The following is a 24,495-nucleotide window of genomic DNA, read 5'->3' on the forward strand; positions in this document are numbered from 1 at the left end:
CCTTCTCATTTGGTTAGATCATTATTTGATTTCTTGTAAAGATAACAGCATAACAAAATCCACTTTGTGTAGGTGATTTGCACTGTTGGTTTGACTAATCACACTGAAGACTGTGATAAAGCTCCCACCAATTTCCCACCCCAAGGGCAGTTTGCAGTATACTGTTTCCCTTAAACTCACTGGCCCAGGAAGCCCATGCTCTGGAGCAGCCCAGGAAGTTACCAGAAACCAGATGGATTTCAGTAAAAGTCTGTTAAAAGCTACTAATTCTGTTTTGATATATATCAGAGCTCCCTTATAAGAAAAGTCCACGATATCTGTGCTATTTCTTTCCTGTCAGGCAGCTAAGAACATCTGAGTTTAGTCACAAGGAAGTTATACAAGCATTGCAATTAATCTTCTTGTGATAGTTTTCTTCCAGGGCAGAAGGAAGATAAAACTGCCTGAGTGAGAATTCTCCCAGAGTTCACTGAAGTGCCAATAAAAAGAGCAGGTCATTCTCTTCCATTAAAAACAGATCAAGTTTGACAAATGGAAAGAGACCAACCAGCAAAACCATGCCTGAATGTGACTGGAAAGTCATCTTGCTCTTCTGCCAAGAGTCAAACAATGTGGAGGATTAAAAAAAAAAGGTAAGAAAAGTGCATCTTTTTCACTGCTATGGCCTTCAAACAATGAAGACTTTACTGAAAAAGCAGCATCAGGACAGGCTTGCTAGTTACATTCGACCCTAGGAAAGGAACAACATGAGCTGTTTAGCAGTCAAGTGGTGATAGACCAAAATGATTTGACTGAAAGAACCTGTGAAAAACTGTCCCACTGATAAAAGGAACTTTCATGAAGCCAATTCCAGGACACTCAGCTTTTGTTAGGGCTATATTGTGTCAAACATCTAGCTGATCACCCATATTTATTCCATGTTCTTCAGCAGTACTGTACTCTTAGATATCAACACAGAGTCCAACTCACTTACTCAAAAGCAACATTTTTCTCTATCCAAAAAGACTGTATACTATCTGGAGCTCAAAAAAGTAAAATAAAATGCTGATTAAATATCGAGGTCAAAATGGTATGACCCTCTCTTCCCTCACTACAGAACAGCAGCTCAAAATTTCAATCAGGGAATTAATTTACCCACAAAACTAATGAAAATATGCATAATGAATAAAATAAACTGGTTTAAGAATATTTTTTGGATGAGAAGAGTTTCAGCTGTCAACTGATGTCCTAACAGTCTTTTATTGGTAACAGAAAAAAATGGTACTGCTACCACAGTGTGTGCAGCATTCACACCTGGAAGACATCATGCAAGACTGGACTTGAGCCCTGATTCCTTTTAATCTTTGAGTCCTTCAGCACAGCTACATAAAAAATAATGTGTTTATTCAGGAAACCTGTTTGTCAGAAATAGAACTAGCATGCTGAAGAGGAGGAAGCAATAGACTAATGTTTTCTCATTTAATCATCTTAACCAAAACCTTTTTAATTTGGTTTCATCAAAATCAAAATTATTGATAGGTAAATGACAGTTTTGAATAGCTAGGCTGATCTAGGAATGAAGGAAAAAGTAAGTATTAAATAAAGCCCAGCAATACAGTTTTAAAAGCGTAATTGCCATGATCTTTTATTTCTTTTTGTCACAGGATCACAGAATGGTTAAGTTGGAAGGGAACCTCTGGAGATCATCTAGTCCAACCCCCTGCTCAAGCAGAGTCACCCAGAGCACATTGCACAGGATCGCATACAGCTGGGTTTTGAATATCTCCAGAGAAGGAGACTCCACAACCTCTCTGGGCAACCTGTGCCAGTGCTCTGTCACCCTCACAGTAAAGAAATTTTTCCTCATATTCAGATGGAACTTCCTGTGTTTCGGTTTGTGCCCGTTGCCTCTTGCCCTGTCACTGGGCACCACTGAGAAGAGTCTGGTCCCATCCTCTTGACACCCTCCCTTTAGATATTTGTATACATTGATAAGAGCACCTCTCAGTCTTCTCTTCTCCAGGCTAAGCAGGCCCAGCTCTCTCAGTATCTCCTCATACAAGAGATGCTCCAGTCCCCTTTTGCTTTTTTGTTCAAGTACAGTAGTTTGGAAATCTCCATATTTCCCCTAAGCCCCCAGAATAAAAGGATCCTGCTCTCCAATCAACTTTAAGTATGGATAATAATTCCTCATAGAAAGAATTAAAAATCACATAATCATCTTGATCAGTGTGTCCTCCTTTCTGCCTTCTGCCTGTATGCTGTTCATGTTATCTGTCAAAACAATCGTATGTTCTTGCTGGACTTAAATATTTCTGAACACCCTAAACCACCTAAATAAACACAGGTGCATTGGGGAATATGAAGTTCTTAAAGAAGGCAACCTTTCCAAGGTCTCATTCAGCATCCTTGTTCATTCAAATAGCATTTACTCATTTAAGGTGTTCTTATTATTCATTTATATTACAGCAGTATCTAGAAGCCTTACATGAGATCAAGAGCCCCCTGTTAAGGCACAAAATGCACATATAATTTTGGAGACAGATTTTTCCTGGAGAACAAACAGTGTAAATGGATAAGATAGCAAATTGAGACACAAGCTCTGTACAGAAACCTGATGCCTCTCAGTATAAGGCTTTCAGAGTCTACTTCAATTCTGTCACGACCAAGATGATGCATGGCTCTTTCATTTCCTGCATATTGAAATTTGGCAAAAAGGAGGCTGAATGCTTTTTTTTTTTTTTTTTTTTTTTTTAATTGCAGGAAATGTAACTTCTCTAGTCCTTCTCACAATAGTCTTCCCAAATTAACCATTGGCAGCAGTAGGCAGAGAAAGCCAGCATTTCTAGAGTGAAAATCTTCAAAGCAAGATGTTAATTGTCTTATGATGTCAATGACAGATCATCACATGCACATTTGCATACTCTTACTTTCTTGGTTCTAAGTCAAGCAACTAGTGGGAAAGGCCAGATAATAACCATGAATTGAATGGTGACTGCTGGAGACTGAGAAAGAAATCTGGTAGAAGTGATTGGCAGTCTGTACATATTAAATGTGAAAAGCAGCCATCACTAAGCTCCAAAGTGAGAAAACAATCTTCATAAGACCTATTAAAAGATGAAGAAATTAAAGGGCTACCAGAACAAATCAATTAGATAATGAAACTCTGGAACTAGATCAAAACTGAAAGGAGGAGGAGGGAAAAGAGGGAAATGAGATCAAATAGCAGCTGTGCTGGGGGACAAGCTGCAGAAAGTAGAACTGATTGAATATCCTCAAGCCAGACCCAGAATGAAGCAGCATCTGGCAAACAGAGATAGGAACACAGTGAAATCAGAAGAACAGGGGCTGAGAGTTTGGGAAAGCTGGTTTGGTGATGCTGCATCCCAGAGTGTCCAGGTGGGCTGATGGCATAAACATGCTCAAGCTCAAATATGCACAACCCATTTTGGAAGCCGAAAGAAAACATTATCAAAGGAAGAAGACAAAGAAGTCAAGGAATTCATGAGAGATAAACCAACAGGATAACACTGGGAAACAAGGGTGGAGATACTATTAAAATTAAGCAGGCTGAATTCACCCCTAGAAGGATTATAGTTCTATAGTGATGTCATAGCAATACAAGCACAGGGCCCAGTATTGATACAGGCTGACTTGCCACAGGATATCACATTTGTTACTGCATATTCTAATACCTGTAGCCTCTGAGCCTGAATCATTTTCCATTATCATAGAAGTTCATACAAATGTGTTCAGACTCTGTCCTCCATTTTCTGGCCTCTTACAGAAAGCACGTTCCTGATGAAGGGAAGGATACAGTGCCATTTGGTTCAAGAACCATCTTCCAAAGAGAGATTTGGTCCCAGTTTCTTAAAGATACTCACGTACCTATCCAGATGCATCATAGAGCTCTCTCATAGACTAGGACTCCTAAATCCCATGGACTTTATTGAAATTAAGGCTTTTGAATAGTTAATTATTTTTTAAACAGGGCTTTGGATGACAAATTACCTAAGATCTTTAAAAAACTGGAACTCAAGAATTTACTGAGATGACTGTAGGGTCTGACTTTGTAACACTAGCAGGATAGTTCAAACTTTTGCATTTCTGTGAGGAGTTATCTGTGTGTATGGAATGAGGCAGTCTTTTTTTTTAAAATTTACTTGCTATCCAGATCAGGTGAGATATTACAACAGTATGATAAATCATATGTATGGAACTGTAAGAATCTTTAAGCATGGTTTTCCAAGACAGTGAAGCTAACATAGTTGTAGCATAACGGTCAGTACCATCCCCTCCCTTTCTCTTCAGTTTGCTGCATATTTTTATCCAAAAATCTCTGCTGAGAAGTAGAAGTCACAAAGACATGAGGTTCTAACCAGTTTCAGGAACATCAATAGTTTAGTAGGAGAAAGAGAAAAAAAAATCTGAAATAATGCCCTATTAAATGAAGAGAACACAGCAGCTTCAGCTCCTGTTCAGCACTCCTGTTAGCACTCCTGTTTAGTGTGTCATTCCAGTCTTTCCACAGGTAGCTCACGAACAGCTACAACCCACATTGTTTCTTGCCCACAGCCTGTGAGCAGAATATACTGGGAGGGAGATGAGGGTATTGGCATATTGCAGCAGGACTGAGATCATAGGGGACATAAGAAAAGTGGAAACTTTGAAGTGAAAAAGCAAGGTAAAGTGCAGGATCTGTAACAAAGACCGTTTTCTTTACTTCACTGTTCCAGTAAGGTTTATCGGAAGTATCACATTATTTTTATTCCTTGGTTAAAATAAAATTATTTATTTTAATTAAAAATAAGAGCATCATTCAGACATGCAGGTAGAATAGGTCAGAGAAGCATCAGTAGAAAATGTTTAATCCTAATGCTAGAGCTGAGTCCCTGCCCAGACTGTAAAGTGTATTTTCCAGCTAAAACAATTAAAGGAAGTGAGAAAAATGAAACAGCTGGGGAAAGTACAAAGCCCCTGTCTTGATTGTTAAAGGCTGTGGCTTTCTGAAGACAAAATGACCACTATCACAAATGTTTGTCTGCTGAATTTAAAGCTGCACAGCACTGAAGGCAAAAGCATCTAACTTTCAGAGCTGGCATATCAGACAAACTATATCTGCCATGCTTATGGATTAAACTACTTTGCAAGATTAACAATTGTGTAATGGACACTGAAGGCATTGAATAAAGATTGCCTGTATATTAATTGTCCATTGGTATCAGCCTGTACAAATGCAGAAGACCAACAGCTAGTGCTATGGCCTAGAAAAAGAAAAAAAGGCTCACATAAAAATAAACACCATGCACACCGCTTGTTCCTAAATTTGGAACTTAGAATTGAGGCCCGTGAGTTTCCTTAGTTTACATCTAAGTTCTATGTACAGAAAGAGAAAACTCCAAATGTCACGGGATATATATGGCCCTAAAATCCTTTTTTTTTTTTTTTTTTTGGTAGTACATTTTGTGTTTCATTATGATCTTTTCATGGCATAAGACATATGTGTATTTTCCCATTGGCTTAGAGCTGGAGACTAGACTTGTGGAGTCTTCACATCTTCATATGTTACTGGCTCATTGCAGGATCTTAAGCCACATATACCCCTTGCTGCCTCAACTTATCCATCCAAGAAAGTCTGAGTGGTACAGGAAAGTGTTAAAGGGGCACAACATAGGCATTTGTTAAGTGAAGAAAGTTTACTCATGAACTAGAGCATTCCAGCATTAGGTAGAAAGTTCTGCAGCAGAAATCTTGACCATATAAGAGGAGTAGAAAAGGACAAGGGCAGTCAGGAAATATATGCGCCTAAGAAAACACAGGTTTAGGAAGGATGCTTGATACTTGTTAATAAGGCGTTTAGCTAATATGTCCTCCCTTGTCAAAAGAAAACTCTGGTTCTCTAACAGGGTACTTGAGCACTCTCATTAATGCAGAATTGGGTTCTCTCACATTCTCTACTCTGCTTATTTCCTTTTCTCTTCACCTGGAGTGTTCAGAAATGATCATGAAAAGTGAAGGACTACAGAAGCAAGGATATTGCAAAGCTATGGGCCACATTCTGCCTGGTGTGAACAGTGAGGCTCTACCAAGGTTGCCTTGCACTCTTATAGCTTCCTGAGGACTATGAAGTTGGACCAGAGTAAAAACTGTTGCAAAGATGTAGTCTCTCCAGCTGCAAAGCACCAGTACATTATTTGTAACCATATATTCTAAAGCACATATTTCATTTACTGTTAAAACACTGAAAAGTCATTCTCTGACTTTATAAACAGGACTCCTCCCCCAAAATGCAGACAAAATACAATGGTAAATATTTCCTTTTTGTTTATGGATTGCATGTAATTTAATGGATCTATCCTTTCCCTTCTTTCCTTCAACTACCTTTCTTTTCCTTCATACTCAAGTGAGTCCCATATGTGAACTATTCAAGGGATTGGAAGGGTACCAACCTCACGAAAAAGAGACAGAAGATCTGGGGTAGGAGGGGAGAAAAGGCAGATGTGACTTGACAAGTTATGAGGAGACAGACTTTCAGGCCACATAAACTTGGGACAGCTAAGCTGACACTTTATCCCTGAGAAACAGAAGAAAATCCCATACCAGCCAGAGAACAGCATTACTGAGTCACTAGAGCATACAAGAGTGACCAGCAGGCATGCTGGTATTTCAGAAAAAGCAGACTGAAGTCATGAGAATATGAAACACCATCTGAGAGGAGACATTCTGTACAAAATGCAAGGAAATCTCCATAGAATCAGCTAGGAGGCATGCCAGAAGCATGACCAGTAATGCTGGCTGCAGTTCAAAAGGTTCAGCTCCACATCACAAAAAACATCCAAATGTTACAAATGTCTTTGGTCCTTTGTCCATATCATAAGTTACTTTTACATTAAAATTCCATAATTCTCACCTTTAATCATAAAACCATGCCCTTCTATAGCACCTAGTACATGAAGAGCTTTGCAGTCATCATGACACCCTTGTGAAGTGTTGCCTTAGCTTGATCTGAAAACCAGAGGCTGTATGCCCAAGGTGATGCTGAAAACTGGCGCTAAATCTTACAGCTTTCCAGTCTGTAGTACACTTTACTACGACCTCTGATCTCTCTCATCATTGTACTCAAAGAAGAAGACCATTCATTTGGTTAGTTTCCTGACCATTGTCTCATATCTCACACCTTCATAAGCCAGCTCTAGTAAATTACCTCATCCAGAAAGGTGGACCTGAGCAGTATCAACAACACAGCAAATCATTGACTGCTTTTGAGCCCTCTTCCATGTTTTCTTTGTGTGGCTTTAACAGCAGGTACAGGTCTAATTTCAGTGTTGCACTTGAAAAGAAGGATGATTCAAACATTATCTAAATTAGAGGTAAAAAGAGTTTCTGCAGACCCAGATGGCTCAACAGCAAACAAGGCTTCCCAATCAGGAGGCACTGTATCTAATAAAAGAAGTGAAAAAGAAAAAAGGAAAGCCATTATATGAAGCTGTCGGACGTGAAAAAGAAAAAAGGAAAGTCATTATATGAAGCTGTCTCTCAACAGTCCTTCTTAACAGTGTGAGAATACGCTTCGGAAGCCCTGGTTCTCCATCCCTTTGCAATATCAATTTCTTGCCTTAATAACTATCAGTCTATCAAAAAGCCACATCAGAAATTCAGCTTCTCCTGAATAACAGTAATTACAAGCACATCAAATACCTATCCTGCAGTCTCCAAGAAATGCTTGAAATGAATTGGCTGATGAAAGCAACTCCATTTCATGAAAAGTAACTAACTAAGGCTTCAAATGTTGCTTTCATTATGGGGCAAAACAACAGAGATCTTTTGCTCTTTTTCCCTCTCGACCTTCTGCTTCTCCCTGTATGCTTGGGGACTGAGATGCTGCCAGACAATACGTATTTGGTATTCATGAGCAAAACCCTACTTACACGATTATTCTAGAACATGGACAGAATCAGGGTATAAGACAGATCACAATTCCAATTTGTTTATATCAAAGGAAATTGCTGTCTGAAACATCCTTTTTGTCGTGGACCATTCAGCCTGGCAAACTTACTTAACAGATTGCTGAATTGCAGTGCAAGTGTTTATCTCAGAGGATGGTTTTTGCCTAGTTCATGGGAAGCTGTGTGTCTAAAGTTAAGCATGTACTTAAAAGCCCTTTCAGGCAGGTCCTCTCAAAGCAAATAAAGAAAACTATGCTTTCGGGTTAACATGTGAAGTAGTTTTTAGTGCCATTTTGAGAGAATCCTTTAACAACAGAAATTTCAGTTACCTGGCAGGAGATGATGGCCAGGTCTCTGTACTTCCTTTATGAGGATAAAGGGAGTAACACAGTTTACCACTGCTTTACACTGACATAGGTTTGTTGAAGTACACACTTCAGCAATGTGGCCATTTCTGGCACTATTGAGTATGACTACGTCTGTGCTTGTAGATAAAACAGGGCCAGGGCATGGGTTCAGATACCGATTTAGGCTGTCCCTACATTTTAAACTGTTAACATGTTCTCTGATATGGTTTTGGGCTGTGCTAGGTAGCACTCTCAGGCAGTGCCTGAGAATGGTTTGGTGGACAATGTCACTCAGGGATGGGTCCACATGGACAGGCTGGGATCTTTTCAACCTTTTTTGTAAGGAAGAGAAAATTTAGTTGTATGGATGTATGCTGTGCCATGCCATTTTGCATGAGAGCCAGAGAACAAACCCTACCCATTTTATACAGTCACATATCTATAACCTATGTATTCTAAAACCTAGAATGTAACTGTGAAAAGGACAATGGTAGCTACAATAGGTTGTGAGAGAATGATCATTGCTGTTGAAACATTTTTCAGGCCTCTTCCAGCTCCTCGTTGTCCCAGGTACACGTTGTACTTGTCCTGTCCTGTCACCTTCCACCCCTACTCCCCCAAACAAGGAGAAATCTGCAAGCTGAAATACTCTTTTCTAGATTGAAAGCTATCATAGACACCTATAGTCTGAAAGATGACTAAGTTAGTCTTCGGAAACTGAAAAAAGTGAGAAAGTAGGAATGAATGCTGAATTCAACACTAGCTAAAGCAATCCTTGGTTGATTCTGGGAATATCTATTTGACTTTTACTTCTGGTTGTAAAAAATAAATACTCAACATATGAAGCTATTACCAAAGACTGGAAAGAGTTATCTTCTACACAACACTAACACCCAAGCTTTCATCTAGACTAATGATGTCTAGTCATGAGTCTCCTGATGACTTCTAATTAAAATATTTTCAAAAAGTCTTTGAACAGTCAAGTCCCATTAAATTCTAGTGGTAGTCTAACACTTTCCTGCCCTCTTTTCCTTGTAAATCCAACCTTCAATACTTAGCCAAAGCTGATATGGGGTGGGAATCTGGGCTTTCACCATGTGTTCAGCACTTCCTGTTGCCTCCTGTGTTGAAGAAAAATTTTTTCTTCAGGTACATCACTCTTTACTCCCCTAAACCCAGAAGATTTCAAAGATCAGGCTAAAGAAAAAAAATAATAAAAGGATTTTTTTAATATGGAATAAGGCAATAATTATCATCTACTCTGCCTGAATTATTTACTCCAGTCCTACTAATTGTTGCTTCATGGACTGCTGTTGTCCTGTTTCTCATATAAAGTTATAATGTATTGTCTTTTCAACCACTGAAACTCCTCTTCCTCAAACAAGGAAGTCATCATAATACTATGCCAGTTCTGGCTGCTTTGACTCCATCACCTTTATCACCTTTCCCTTTTTCTTTCTTTCTTTCTTTTTTTTCCTTTTTTTCTTTCTTTTTTTTTTTTTTTTCCCCTCTTCTGGAGAAGGCAGCTAAAAGAAGAAACAGCAAGATCTAAAAAAAAAAAAAACAAAAAAACCCCCACAACTCTAGAGCCAATCTAAGAACCTGGAGTATTTAAAAGGTGAAGAGATGTCAGTGGAACAGTTCATCAGTGATTTTAAAGACAGACACAACAGTGTGGTGAAATAACAATTCAGACCTAGCTTTGAATCCTAGAGATGTTTTATATCTGTGGACCACAGGGTGGGGTACCAGGATCCTTGCTTTGAATACTTGCTCAGTATTTCTAGAGGGCCAAAAGTCACCCACTGGACTGAAGCTTTAAGCAAACCAAGGACCACTGTGTGTGGCTCTGAAGCTTTTCAAGGGGTTAGCCATCCCCATAGACAAACTCTGCTGGAACATGGATAAACCAGTGCTTACCCAAACAGAAAGATTACCAATATCATGTTCAGAAGCCAACACAGCATGTGTCCTTTTTTTGCTCAAGCTAGTGCATGCCACCAGTGCACACATCTGTCTGCTAGTGTATAGGCACTAACGCCATTGCAGTTACTTTTAATACAATGCAAGAATGACACTATAGGAGATTACTACTTGCACAACAGACAGCCTTGTATGAGTATACTGAGAGGCAGGCCCTTCCATGGGGTAAACAGAAGAACCGTGTATACCACATTAATTCAGCTGGACACTTTGTACTTTCTGTTGTTCAAGCACACACCACCTTGAAATCAAGAAAATAGCTTTCTATGGTGTTTTATTGCTCAGCCAGAAGCTCTAGACTCACTTCTCAGCAAGATTTCATAGCACATGTTATAAAGTAAGTCAGAGCAGGTCTCTAAAGTTTCATTCCTTTCCCGCCTTCTCTCATCCCCACCAAAGACCACAGAGATATCCCAATTTCTGTCTTCTCTATGAGAAATTCTTCCTTTTCCTCATGTTTAGGCATGCTAGAGGCTGCCACTCCTCAGATTCATCCCTTCTTAGTTCACCTCACCTCTGGCAGTGCTCTCTCTCCCAAGCGTGGGAATGAAGAGAGGGCTGTGGGTAATTATTAGTAGACATGATCTTTCAGCAGCTTTGCTCAAGAGCTGTGAAACTCAGAACGTCCTATGCTCTCCAGCAGAAGGGGGAAAGGAGACAAATCTTCTATTTATTGATGCCAATTCCAAGGTCATTAAAAAAAAAATTTACTTCCATGAGTTTTAGATGAGGTCCACAGAGCTTTATTTATGGATATGAAGGGACCTATTGCTGGCTGCTTAAAATAGACCATGACTGACTAGCTAGCTCCTCTGCACAACACTCCTCCTTCCCCTTTATTGTACTTTGCCAATAAAAGGTCTTTTTTTCTAAGTTTTGTCCAGCACAAACTCATTTTCCCCAACACACACTAAATACTTTGTTTAGAATGGTTCTCTGGACTCATTCCCTTCTGTGAAGGAAAAGGTTCCAGTTCGCTTTTCTGTGGCCTTCCCTTCTACAACTGAGCATCAGAGCCTCCTGCGTTTATCCTGTCCTCGGCCCAAGCGACTGGGCCATGTGAGCAGACCATCACGGACATCTGTGCCACTTGTAATATACTCTGTAAACCATAATGGACAAAAAAATTGCTGTCTTTCTCAAATTGTCATCACTGCCAGGAATATCCTTGGACTTTTGTTGTTTTGGACTGGATCAGAAGTACCAGTCAATAGCAGCCCTAATGAGTTAGGGCTTGATTTCTTTCCATTTACCGTTTAAGGAATTTTTTGCGTTCAAACAACATAGATGATGAATGTTATAAGAATATATCTTCCCAGTTACAACAACATACTTTACCGATCAAGCAAATATGTGTAAATAAGGTGCCACTGTGGGAAGTCACCTGAGACTTTAAATGTAATCCATATTCTGTCTACTATGGGGTAGAGAACCGGTACTAAATGCAGTTTTGTCTCGACATTGCTGCCGCTGCTGCAGAGCCACCGCCGTGCGTTGGGCAATGCCGCACCGGCACCCCCAGGAGCCGTCTGCGAGGTAAACAACCTCATGCACCTGCACAGGGGAGAAAAGGCGCGAAAAGGGCAGAAGGCGGCTTCTAGGCGAACAGCGCATCTGGCACGAACGGCATGTACACATTTGCCATCTGCGCATGAGCAGGAGACCCCCAGATGCCCCCAGTCCGTTTCTGGAAGGTTCCGAGAGGTCGGACTGTGCATGACAGCTAATCTGCATGGGAAGTGAGGAAGCACCTCCCAGAGGCGGGGCAAGAACCTATAAAAACTGCAGATGGGGTGATTGCGGGGGGCAGGGGTTTGTTTGCAAGGACTGAAGATCTAGAGTGGAGGCAGCAGAACGTCATCAGACTCGGAGTGGCGGTAGCTAGTTTCTTTTCTCCTTTCCCAACTTTCTCTATCTTTTCCCCTTACCCTTTTTCCCTCTACCCTTCACCTTTCCCCAGCTTTTCTCCCCACTCCATTGAAAATAAAGTTAAAAGGTTGTACGGTATTTGACCGGTTTTAGGGTCTTAATCTCGTCCTTAGGATCGTAATGAAACCTTCCTGATATTGGATCGGGACATCTGACTATCTTGCCAAATGGAAATTAGACACCCTGGGACAATTTTTGAAAAAAACAACCATGAGCCCCCAGAGCAACTAAATAATATTAGACAGGACTTAAGATTTGCCATAATAATAGTGGACAATAAATATCTGAACAGAGTGGCAGATTGCTGTGGGACAGGAAGTGCTCACATTATTAGTTGTCCATATGTATATATCCCATTCTTCCCTGATCAGTCAAATCTCTTATGTGCACTGAGAATTTCTGATATGTTAAATATTCCAGTGCAATTAAAACCTATCAAAAATATAAAGCACAGTTTATTCAATGTAGCTAATTCATATCCAGTGAAAAGAGATAAACCATATTTATAAAATACTTAATATCATTATAATTACACAATGTCTTTTGAGTCAGGGTCTTATGACTGGAAAAAAATGATAGACTTCAAGCATCAACCTAACTTAACTGTGTTGCTTGGCTTGTTAGCAGAAACAAGGAGTTAGTTTCCATGCTACTTGATGTCTGTGGATCAGTCCCATTTTCAACAGTAGCTATCATTCCCAAATAAAGTTTCCCTTCTCAAAATGCCAAGCTGAAGTCAGCTCCCTGCCTGCTCCTCCAGCCCTCCATGATTTAAAAATGTGTATTTTTTCCCCTGTATGCATGCTGTCAGCCTGTATCCCAAATGCTTCCAACAGTCTAAGAAAATGATGTGCAAGCTAAATCAAAGATAATCCAAAAAGAGTTTCATAACGAACTCTCTTAAAAATATTTTACACTAGGGATAAGACTGAAACATCCTCTTGCAAATAAAATACCATTTCCTCTGCTTATTAAAAAAGTTCTGAGCACTAACAAACATTTCCTAGAGTTTCAATTTGTATTTTACTCCTTATATAAGGATCAGAGGTACAGTTGTTAGTGAATGTTCCTTAACAGCTTTCATGAATTATAGCATGAAGAAAACTGAGATTAATGAGTCTGCTATGAAGGAATTAAGACATCTGGATGTTGCAGGAAAAAAAAAAATTTGTTCTGATTAAAGGAGGACATCTGGTCAGGTTCCTGTTGGAACTGATTATTCTGATTTTAATAACAATAAAAGCAATCCAATATATCTACTGGGCAGGGATACTCTAAATTTTCAAACACTTAGTGTCAAAGACTGGATGTAACCTCAAAAGGAGACTGGTAACAAAAACTGCTGTATAGTGCTAGGGAACAAGTCAAGACCTCAGCAATCTCCTGCCTGAAGTCACAGCTTGTGGCTACCATCCGTACAGAAAGTGAAGCTCCTCTACAGCAAAGCTGCTACTTTGCCTCTTCCCCTCCCACGTCCCCTTCCTTCTCAACGCAGCTTCATGCTGAGCAAAGATTCGGGAGAACTGGAAAGGCATTAGTAATACATTTGTCCATCCATGTTACATCACCTGGGGTCTGAGCCAGTGAGGCCAGTAGGGAAAAGCCTTTCAATCATTACAAGAGTTGAATTTTTAATTATGTTTATGAGTTGTTTATGAATTTTAATTATGCTTATGATTTTTTAATTGTTTATTTATAGGAAAACTGTGATCTACCTACTCACATGTGTACTACACTTAACACACTGGGAGCATGACAAAGCCACAGTGCTGGAGGATAATTAGGAACGGGGGAAGTCATTGTAAGGAAACGTGTACCTCTGTTAAATGCAATAGGCCCATGATACAGACGCTGGAGCTCAGGCCATAGTGGGTTTTGGGGAAAAAGGCTAGAAATATTACCGTGATTTGCCTCCACAAATCCAGTAGATATTCCCCAAGCAGCTGGAGAAAACAGCAAGTAAATACGAACTGATACTGTAATTGTAAAATTTCATTTCACTAGCACTTTATTACTTGTTCATGGCATAGAAGAAAGTGACTTCTTCCTTCCTGGTTCCTATGGGAAATCCTCTGGATACATCTCTTTTTGTGAGCTTTAAGGGAAGGACTAGAAACTTTGTCTATAAATAGATTCCACTGTAATTATATTTTTTTAGCACTTCTGTCAGCTCTCCTTAGAACCAAAGGTGCATAAGAGATGACTGACTGTAACTGCACTCCATTTGCATTGTTAATTATTATCAGGTGGTTTAAATCTACAAAAAAAAATCATTTAAAAACATGAAAAAATACAAACACGAAAGCTAGTCAAGAGGAAGAGTTATTCCCTCTAGCACACAGACATGACAACCAGGGACAGAATGAACTGGAACCATCTCTGATTGCTTGTGGGTGTCCTGCCAGTTCTAAGAGCAAAAACAGGATTCATAACACCAACATCTGACTTCCAAGACTCAAGGCAGCACAGATTTCTGCTGGCAGCTGCAAAAAAAGAATCAGAAAAAAAAAAAGGAACAAAATTAGCCAAAGCAGAAGAAAAAGCAAAGGAGAATATCAAGGACACTGAAATATTCCTGATGTTTGGGGTAGATGCTACTTATTTTTGAATAAGGGGGTTCTGAATTATTGCAGAACTGCAGAGTTGTCACCACAGACCAGCACTGATTTTGGCCAGAACTACCCAAACAGAACTAAGAGGTGCTCTTAGGTTCAACAAGAAAACCATCAGCAGATGCAGTGAACATATGGAAAAGGTTCTTAATAGCCTCTTTCACCTGTAGTCTTTGTCAGCTCCAGCTAAATGTCTTCCGAAAACAACCTGAAACAAGCCCCTTCCTTGAGCCACGCTTTCATTTCAGGCTGCAGGAAACAAGAGTCACACTGTTTTAATTAGGACTGACACTGGCTCTTCTCCACTCAGAAGCACTCAAATTCACAGCAGCATGAAGTCATGAAAATCTGAATACAAACACATAGATACATGAGCATAGCAAAGCAGCACAGCAGAACTCTGTTCAGTTTCATACTACAAGTATCACTTGTCCATTTTATGGAGATTTGTAACTCTTCACCCTACCCCAAATCCCAATGTCCTACTCAGGGATCTATTTAGATCCTAAGGAAGACAAGGATGGGGGAGGGGTGGTTGGCTTGTTGGATTTATTTCTTCAGGGACTGCTGAATCATACAGCTATGTGAGTACCAGGCAGTGTATTAGCTCTGGTCTGTGCTCTCTCTAGACTGACATGGTAGAGCCAACTTTGTTGTTCCACTGCCTCTCACTGTGGCTCTTCTTGAATGTCACTGGGAAAACAGTGTTCTTTGCTACTGACAAGCTAATTACATGTCCCCACAGAAATCCGTGATATCAGTTCCATCAACCCTTACTGTATGCAGTCTGCTCTTCATCACTGCTGGGCCCATCTGAGTCACCCACAGGACAGGACCTCCAGGTGACAAAGAGGAATAAGGTGCCTTTGAACAACACCTATCTCAGGTGGTAACATACTTCAGGCTCTAAGACTGTGAGAGAGATCTTTTCTCATTATGCCTAAATTGTTACCAAGCTGGTTGATATTTAAGGATCACCTCCTCCAAGCTCAAGAAAGGTCCATAACAATGAGCATGAAGTTGAGAAAACGTGGCAGGAGAACTGCATAGAGAAACAAGGAGCTACTGGCAAAACTCAAACACTGGAAGTGTGCAAGAGGTGGAAACAGGGGAAGGTGACCCAGGAGGAATACTGAGACATGGTCTGAGCATGCAGGGATGGGGCTAGGAAGGCCAAAGCCCGTCTGGAGCTTAATCTGGCAAGGGATGTCAAGAAAGCAAATGTCACTGAAATCTTCAAAAAAGGGCGAGAAGGAGGACCCAAAGAACCTTAGGCCAGTCACCCTCACCTCGATCAGTGAGAAGGTAATGGAGCAGCTAATCCTGGATACCATTTCCAGACATGTGAAGGATGAGATGAGCAGGAGCAGTCAGTATGGATTTATGGAGGCACAGTTGTGCTTAACCAATATGATAACCTTCTATGGTGGAATGATTGGCTGAGTAGATGAGGGGACAGCAGTGGATGTTGTCTCCTTTGACTTCAGTAAGCCTTTTGACACCATCTCCCAAAACATCCTCATAGGTAAGCTCAGGAAGTACAGGCTAGATGAGCAGACAGTGAGGTGGGTTGAGAACTGGCTGAAAGGCAGAGCTCAGAGGGTTGTGATCAGTGGCACAGAGTCTAGTTGGTGGCCTGTAGCTAGTGGTGTCCCCCAGGGGTCAATACTGGATCCAATCATGTTCAACTTAATCATCAATGCCCTTCATGAAGGGACAGAGTGCACCCTGGGCAAGTTTGCTGATGATACAAAATCGGGAGGAGTGGCTGATACACCAAGGGCTGCACTGCCATTCAGAGGGACCTCGACAGGCTGGAGAGTTAGGCGGACAGGAACCTCATGAAGTTCAACAAAGGCAAGTGCAGGGTCCTGCACTTAGGAAGGAATAACCCCATGCACCAGGAGAGGTTGGGGGTTGACCTGCTGGAAAGCACCCCTGCAGAGAAGGACCTGGGAGTCCTGATGGACAACAAGTTGACCATGAGTCAGCAATGTGCCCTTGTGGCAGAGCTGTATTAGGAAGAGTGTTGCCAGCTGGTTGAGGGAGGTGATCCTTTCCCTCTATTCAGCAGTAGTGAGGCCACACCTGGTGTACTGGATCCTGTTCCGGGCTCTGCTGTACAAGAGAGACCTTCCAACCTCAACCACCCTGTGATTCTGTGAAGCTGAAATAGTCCCCTCCCCATTCTGTAGGTGATGTGTATATACTACACCAGAGCAAATATTTCATGAAATTCCTATGTTCTCCAGAAATACAGTAGTAATAATCCATACTGCTGTTGCAGCTGAAACAAGCATATAACCAATTAAAAAAAAAAAAAAAAAAAAAAGAAATCAGGCAAGATTATATCTAAGCAGCTTAGAATACCTGTCAGTCTGGCAGAGCCCACATCTTCTCCATCTTCTCTGGAGAAGGGTCAGTAAGTTCTGCTGTATACCTTCCAGGTCTCTGACCTTCTTTTTCTTCTTCTTCTTCTTTTTTTTTTTTTTTTTACATTAAAAGGACTTGTTCCTTTGACAGCAGAGAAAAGGGCCAAACAGGAAATATGAGTCAGGCCCACACATGTTTGAATGTTAGATTCAGTGGAAGAACATGGATAGGATAGATCAGATTAGGCTGGATTGGTCCACCTAACTATATATTCCTTAGACTAAGAAAAAAAATGAATAATAGGAATTAGATATGCCTCCATAAATCCATACTGACTACTCCTGATCATCTCATCCTTCACATGTCTGGAAATGGTATCCAGGATTAGTTCTGTAGAATAGCATTTTGACTACTTACCATCCAAACAAAGGTATTTAAAACTGCAGCAGAGTTGTTAGCCCATCAAGCAGATAGGCTAACAGAAAGGGAGAAATCTATTTGAGATAAAGCTATTCATTCTGCAGTTTTAATGACATCCTTGAGACATAACCACATTTTAAAGATCAAGAAAAGTCGAATTACAGACCAATATCGGTACAACAAGCGTGGATCATCAGAAAGGTTATGGGTGTCACATCCAAACTGTGAAACAAAACATAGGCAGAAATGCCCAAAGAAGTGGTGATGTGTCTTCAAATCTAATGGAATAGTGCTATGCTACACGGACTTGTCATCAAGGATCTGGGTGCCATTTAGGTGTTAGTCCGTACTGCTAACAAGCCCCAAATATCACCTGGGTATTTTAGTTCAGTGATGAAACTGAGCTAGCATGGCCAGATTTCATTCAGCTCTAAACTGGACAAATCTAGACCATGTTGTTGGCAGCCCCTGAAGCATAGATATGGTCAGTTTTCTCATATTCTTCTGTCTCTGTTGGGCTCTATTAAGTACAACACACTTGTCTAACCTATTGCAAAAAATGCTGCCTAGAATTGCATATAGCAGCCCATGAAGCAGTTTAGCCTTGTTCAACTCCCTGATCAGACAAGTTAACCCACTCTCATGGGTGAGACAGAGTAAATGACAACTTGTAGTAAATTTGGATACTGGTGTTTATTTAAGAACCCAAGATTAGAGCTTTTACCCTACTTGATTATTTCACACACTCTATTGTTCACTTCCTCCCCCCACCAGCCAGCATTGCATTCCTTAGGTCTCGAGTTCCCTCCCCATCAAGGAGACCCAGAAAGGTCAGAAGAACGTTGTGTCAGTTTCTGCGTTGCAGCTGCTTAGAGTTACCAGTTCCCTGGGCATACTGGCCAAGAACCCTCTATGTCCTCCAGCGTTCATGTCCATGCAGCTCTCTGATCTCCAAGATCTTCGCTCACTTCCAGGATCTTTCTTCTAGGCAGGATCTTCACTTTCTTCTTTCTGGGTCCCCTTCGTCCTTTCCAAGACCCCTTTTTTCAGGGGGAAACCCTTCTTTTCCGCACCACCTCTTCTTCTTGGAACCCCAAGCCCACAGTTTTCCCAACCTATGTCTATATGCAGAAGCACAAGTTGTGATCAGCATCCTAAATTGGTAGCTCTGTCTTATGTCTCTATTAACTGGAAGATTCAGGAATTCCCACTTTTGTTTGGTCCAGGTGTTATCAAAATTTACAAACTGCTCATACCATTTGCAGTTATTAAGTAGCATGCTTTTGCTTGAGAGTTCAAAATTTCAGTTTCAGACATTCACCTCCACACATGCATACCCAATTATCTGCTACCTGTTGGAGCTAACAGCTTAAGCTAATTTTTTGCCTATATCACCCACACAGTGCACCACAGTTCTCTATACTTCATTCTGGGTTTTCCTCCATTTCATGATTTTCATTCTGGCCCAGTGATTTAAACATTGTCTTATTGGCTGTTTCTCTTCCTTCAAACAGCTGAGACTATAAACCAAAACAAGCAAGCAAAACCACTCTTGCTCTCAAACATTCACAGTGGCAGAACTTCAGTTAAGATATTTTGTGCTATTGGAAGAAATGAACAGTTAAATATGTGTTCTTTTTACAAAAATGGATGTAAAAGAAATAACAGTAATCTCATCTCGCCTGTGTCTGACGAAGTCAAAAATGTAATGACAGCATTTTCTGTTCCACCGAGAGCAATATTTTCTCAGTATTCAAGAATCCTTGAAAGGTCAGTAGCACCAAGGCAAGGTTATGAAAATAACCACAGTGGAAGACAGCTCTGTAACTGGCAAGCATCTCCCTTGGACAATGCTGTAATACCACATTACTCCTTATCTCCCAATTACAGTACAGATACAGTTTATATTAAAAACATACACACACAAACACACACACACAAACACACAGAATCCAGCTTGATATTCTTTAGTACTTGGCCAACATTACTTTTGCATTTGCACAGCCCTCTCCTTTCAAATGAAAAATGTTTCATTTCCAGGTAAATTTTCCTAAGGTGAATCTGGTCTATTTGAAACATTTCTCTGTTTTTGCCTCCTACCAACCTTCCCACTTGTGTCCACTAGGGAATCTTTTAAATTTGTGTTTCCTGGAGAATTTTGAAGGCAGATAATCTTAAATCATGTCCTCTGGCAAGGGATATTATTCATAAGATGGCCTTCTCTGAGATGATCTAATACAAATATATATCTATTGAAGGGAAGTACGAGTGTTTGCACATAGAAATACCAAGCTGAATTGGAGTCTTTTATTACTATTTTTATTATAATTATTATTACTTCAGAAAGTAATGTTTGATCGTTCCTCCAGTGATAGAACTTGCATGAAGCAGCTTCTCATTTTGTGTATTGGGGTTAGAGGACTACCACAATAATATGGAGACAGAGCTGGGTGATTTTATATTTCATATCCTTCTCAGGACCCTAGGAGATCCTGGTGGAACTCCAATACACAAGATACTTTTTGTAACTAAGTGAGAGAAGAGTCAAACAGCTCCAGGAGTGTTCTGAATATGCAGCAGGAGACTATAGATGTAGAAGAAACAGGGGGAATGGAAAGGAAGTTTGAAGAGATAAGACAGAAGTATATTCCTAAAGAAGGAGGAGTCAAACCCAAAGTGACTGTGAGAAACAGACAAGACTGAAAATCTTGCTGAATTTGATTTGCTGGAATGATCTGAATGATGAATTGCCAAGTCCTATCAATGTACTTAAAAAATATGCTCCTGCATTTCATTCACATTCCTACTACCTTTTCATAAATGAGCAGACACACAGAAGGTATGGCACAACCATCTAAGAAATGCAGACAAGCTGAACAGCATCCATCCCCCCTTTCCAACAAGCCTAGTCTCAGATCAAAACAAGGCAAATGGGCACCAGTGTAACTGATACACACAGATGTCTACTGTGAATGAAATTGGCACTTACATTGCAAAAAGGTACAGTTTATACCTGAAAAGGATTCTCTTTCTTCTTATAAAGAGCACAAATTGCCTCTTGATGCCTCCACCTCTTATCCCCCTGCATGATACAGGTTAGGGAAGCAGAGCTAGTAAAAATTAAAAACAGTGCCATTTTATGGAAAATGTAATTTCATCAAAATGTGTTACAGAAAGGTGGAATCCTTTCACATGACACTTTAGTTCAGGTTCCTCAGGCTGAAAATGGAACGAAAATAACCAATTGCCCACCAAAGACCTCAGACAATAATCTTATTGTGAGGACAATATCCTGGTACAAGAGAAACTCAGATCAGGTTTCTGCTCCAAGTGAGGCAAAATAAAGACTTGATCCAGAGTTTTCAGTATAAGAAGTTGCAACTAGAATGCAAAAATCCAGACCAATAGACTCAGGTGTCCATGGGTCCAGATGGTAAATGGTTTTCTATCTTACTACCAATTTTAATATGGTCACACAGTTTTCCTAACCTGAACCAGGATAAACCCCAAACATTTCAAGAAGGATGGCAGATCTTTGTTGGAGGTTAAGTATTCCATTCCATTCCATTCCATTTCTTTTTTTACTTTTCTTTTTTTTTAAGGCATTAAAGTCTAAACTTGTGAGGGGGGAAAAACGGTATGCAAAGTGGTTTTAGCATGGAAAAAAACAAAAAATTTGAACTCAAATCTGTCAAGTGAAAGTGATGACAATCTTGAAACTTTTTTCCCCTAAATATATTTGAGTCTGAGGATTTTGAGAAAATAAAAATGTTTGTAAATAGTATACGCTTGGATAAACTGGCAGTTTTTAGGAATAATAATAAAGATACAGATCACCAAATGTTCTCTAAAGCTTAAATTTGCCATGTCCAATGTGATAGAAATATCAAGGGCATATATTTATGAATTCCAATGTGAGATGCAGAAGAAATATTTCAGAAGAGAGAGGAATTTAGAAAGAAGCCCAAAATTCCATATTTATTTGTCAAAAATAAGGAAAACTTTCTTATTCATCTTGCATCTTACACAACTTTCTCTCTGCTTGGAACTTGACTTTGAAAGCTGCTTTTGTACTGATTTTACCAAGTAAAAGATGTCCAAATAGGAGTTTTCTATATTACATTCAGTGAGAAAATCACTTTAATATGAAATTAATGGCCATTCAGCTTTCATCGTAAGAGCTTCTTTCCTGCTGTGGTATCCTGAGAACTGCCATACCTGGAGAAAAAAAGAAAAAATAAAGAAAAAAAAATTCCCTCCCTACTGAAAATGCCAAGCTACCCATGCAGAGTTTGAAGCACTTAATCACTTTTGTACAATGTGATTTACTCTATATTGATAAATATGGTCAAATAAGAATTTCACTTCTTTGTTGTTGTCTAAACTCTCAGTCAAATGAGAAGACAAGCCTGACAAAAGTACTGGAGAGTGCCATTTTGCTTAACAGCTTGTGACAAGTATCTGAATTCCAGTCAAAATTGCAGCAATTTCGTATGCTGTCAAGAAGTATAACTTTTGTCTGACAGAGTGTGCTGTAGATTTTTTAAGAAGAGATAATTTGAGCCAACTCTTGTAACATCCATTAAAGTCCCTCTTAATCATACTGTGCTAGCTCTAGGAGAGGGTGAGCTTTCCCAAGCAATTTCCCATAGAGGTTACTAATGATTTCTAAATTCTGTGCTGTTTCCAGCTTTTAAAAATGCCTTTGTTCTGTAAGAATCATTCTTGACACCTTTAAATCATTAACCATTGCCAAACTTTCCTGTTTCTGTAGCCAGCAAAGACAAGAATGAAAAGATGCACCTAATTCTGTAATAAAAATCAGCTGACAATGCCATGTCTCATCTCACTCAGTGATATATCAGCACAGAAGTCTGTATATCTGACTTACAAAGTATGCAGTGGAAAACCGACCTGTTCAATATTTGTCTATTTCGCAGCTTTATAAAATACCCTTAACTAAAAAGTCTGCAAATCAAAGACAGGCATGGAGATGAAAGTTATGGAATGGGGAGTGCAAGCACTATTATTGAGAAGATCCAAGGATGTAAGTGAAAAAGTTTGCAGGAAAAATTATTCTCTGATACACTGACCAGTATATCTGACCAGCTGATACAGTTTAGCTCCGGATCTATCTGTGGATATAAATAAAAGCTACAGTCTCCTTGAATTATAAGTGACTGCATTCAGGGTGCAGTTCCACACTGGCTCAACCACAAGAGACACTCCTGAACTCTCCATACTCCCCATCACTCCTTTGCATACACTTAGACAGCTTGATTCAAACGTTTGTGTCTATGCTCTATATTGGCTCTACAAAACACAAACACAATTCAAAAAAATAAACCTCTATTTTTCACTTCTCAAGGGGTTTCTTTGAATTTGTCATATTCAGTTTAAAAAGCCAATGTGCAAACAACCGAATTGACACAGCAAAAGAAGCAAACCTCTTAGAGAAACTCATGGTAGAATGGTAACAGTAAGTGTTCAACAGCACACTATGCCTCAAGATACTAGTAGCATTCCTGATGGCACTGATGTAACCCGTGTGGCTTATAAAGGCTCCCAGATGAAGGCAGCACACAGGCGTTGAACTCTGCAAACGACATTCTGATTCTGGAATTAACAAAATTGTTATTTCAATACATTTTAAATTAATTACAAAACTGGCTGTAATTGTTATCAGGCATGAGCAAAGATAGGGATGCTTTTTGTGAGGTTCTACTCGCTCCCGTTCCAAATATATTATTACACTACCAACGCTTGGAAAGTTTGTGCAAGACACAAAGACTGAGGTAAGAATGGAAAAGTAATGCAGAACTCCTCAGATAACCTGGATCACTCGATAAACCTAGTCCGTTAAAGCAAAGCATATTTTAATACAGCCAAGTGCCATCCCTTCAAAACAAGAGACTGTATCCTCAGCATCCACAGCTTTGAAACAGATGTGGAGTGAGTAGGCAGCTCTGTGCAACCTTACTACAATGCTGTGGTAGAACATTAATGGAATCCTGGAGATAAAGATGAGCATGAAGGCGACTATTTTACCTGTATATGATGTTAAGGTGACCGTTCCAGGAACACTGCACCTTAGACTTGTATCATTTCAAGGATGTTTCACTGATTCAGAGAGGCAGCAAAAAAGGATACTCAAAAATGATCTGAAAGTTAGAGAAATTGAAAGCAAGAGCCATGAAAAATCTTAGTTAAAAAAAATAGGTCAAGAGGTAACTTGACTGCCACACCTAAGTCCCTTCTTGAGGGGGAAATACCTTGCTTTTTAGCAAAGAAAGGTGTAACAAAGCATGCTGAAGCCAGATAAGTCCAGCTAGGCATAATTTTTCTGAAAAGAAAAGCAGTTAAACTTTGGAACAAGTTGCCAGGGGAGGTAAGGAATTCTCTATCTCATGAGATCTCCAAAGGAAAAAGAGTGCTTTCCCAGAGCATTTGCTCTAAAAAAATCCCCATATGTGCACAAGCATACATTATGGCAGAGCTCAGAGGGTTGTGATCAGTGGTACAGTCTAGTTGGTGGCCTGTAGCTAGCGGCGGACCCCAGGGGTCAATACTGGGTCCAGTCTTGTTCAACTTAATCATCAGTGACCTGGAGGAAGGGATAGAGTGCACCCTGGGTAAGTTTGCTGATGATACAAAATCGGGAGGAGTGGCTGATACACCAGAGGGCTGTGCTGCCATTCAGAGGGACCTGGACAGGCTGGAGAGTTAGGCGGACAGGAACCTCATGAAGTTCAACAGAGGCAAGTGCAGGGTCCTGCACCTGGGGAGGAATAACCCCATGCACCAGGAGAGGTTGGGGGTTGACCTGCTGGAAAGCACCCCTGCAGAGAAGAACCTGGGAGTCCTGATGGACAACAAGTTGACCATGAGTCAGCAATGTGCCCTTGT

Source organism: Dromaius novaehollandiae, chromosome 1 (genome assembly GCF_036370855.1).
Source record: "Dromaius novaehollandiae isolate bDroNov1 chromosome 1, bDroNov1.hap1, whole genome shotgun sequence".
Lineage (NCBI taxonomy): Eukaryota > Metazoa > Chordata > Aves > Casuariiformes > Dromaiidae > Dromaius > Dromaius novaehollandiae.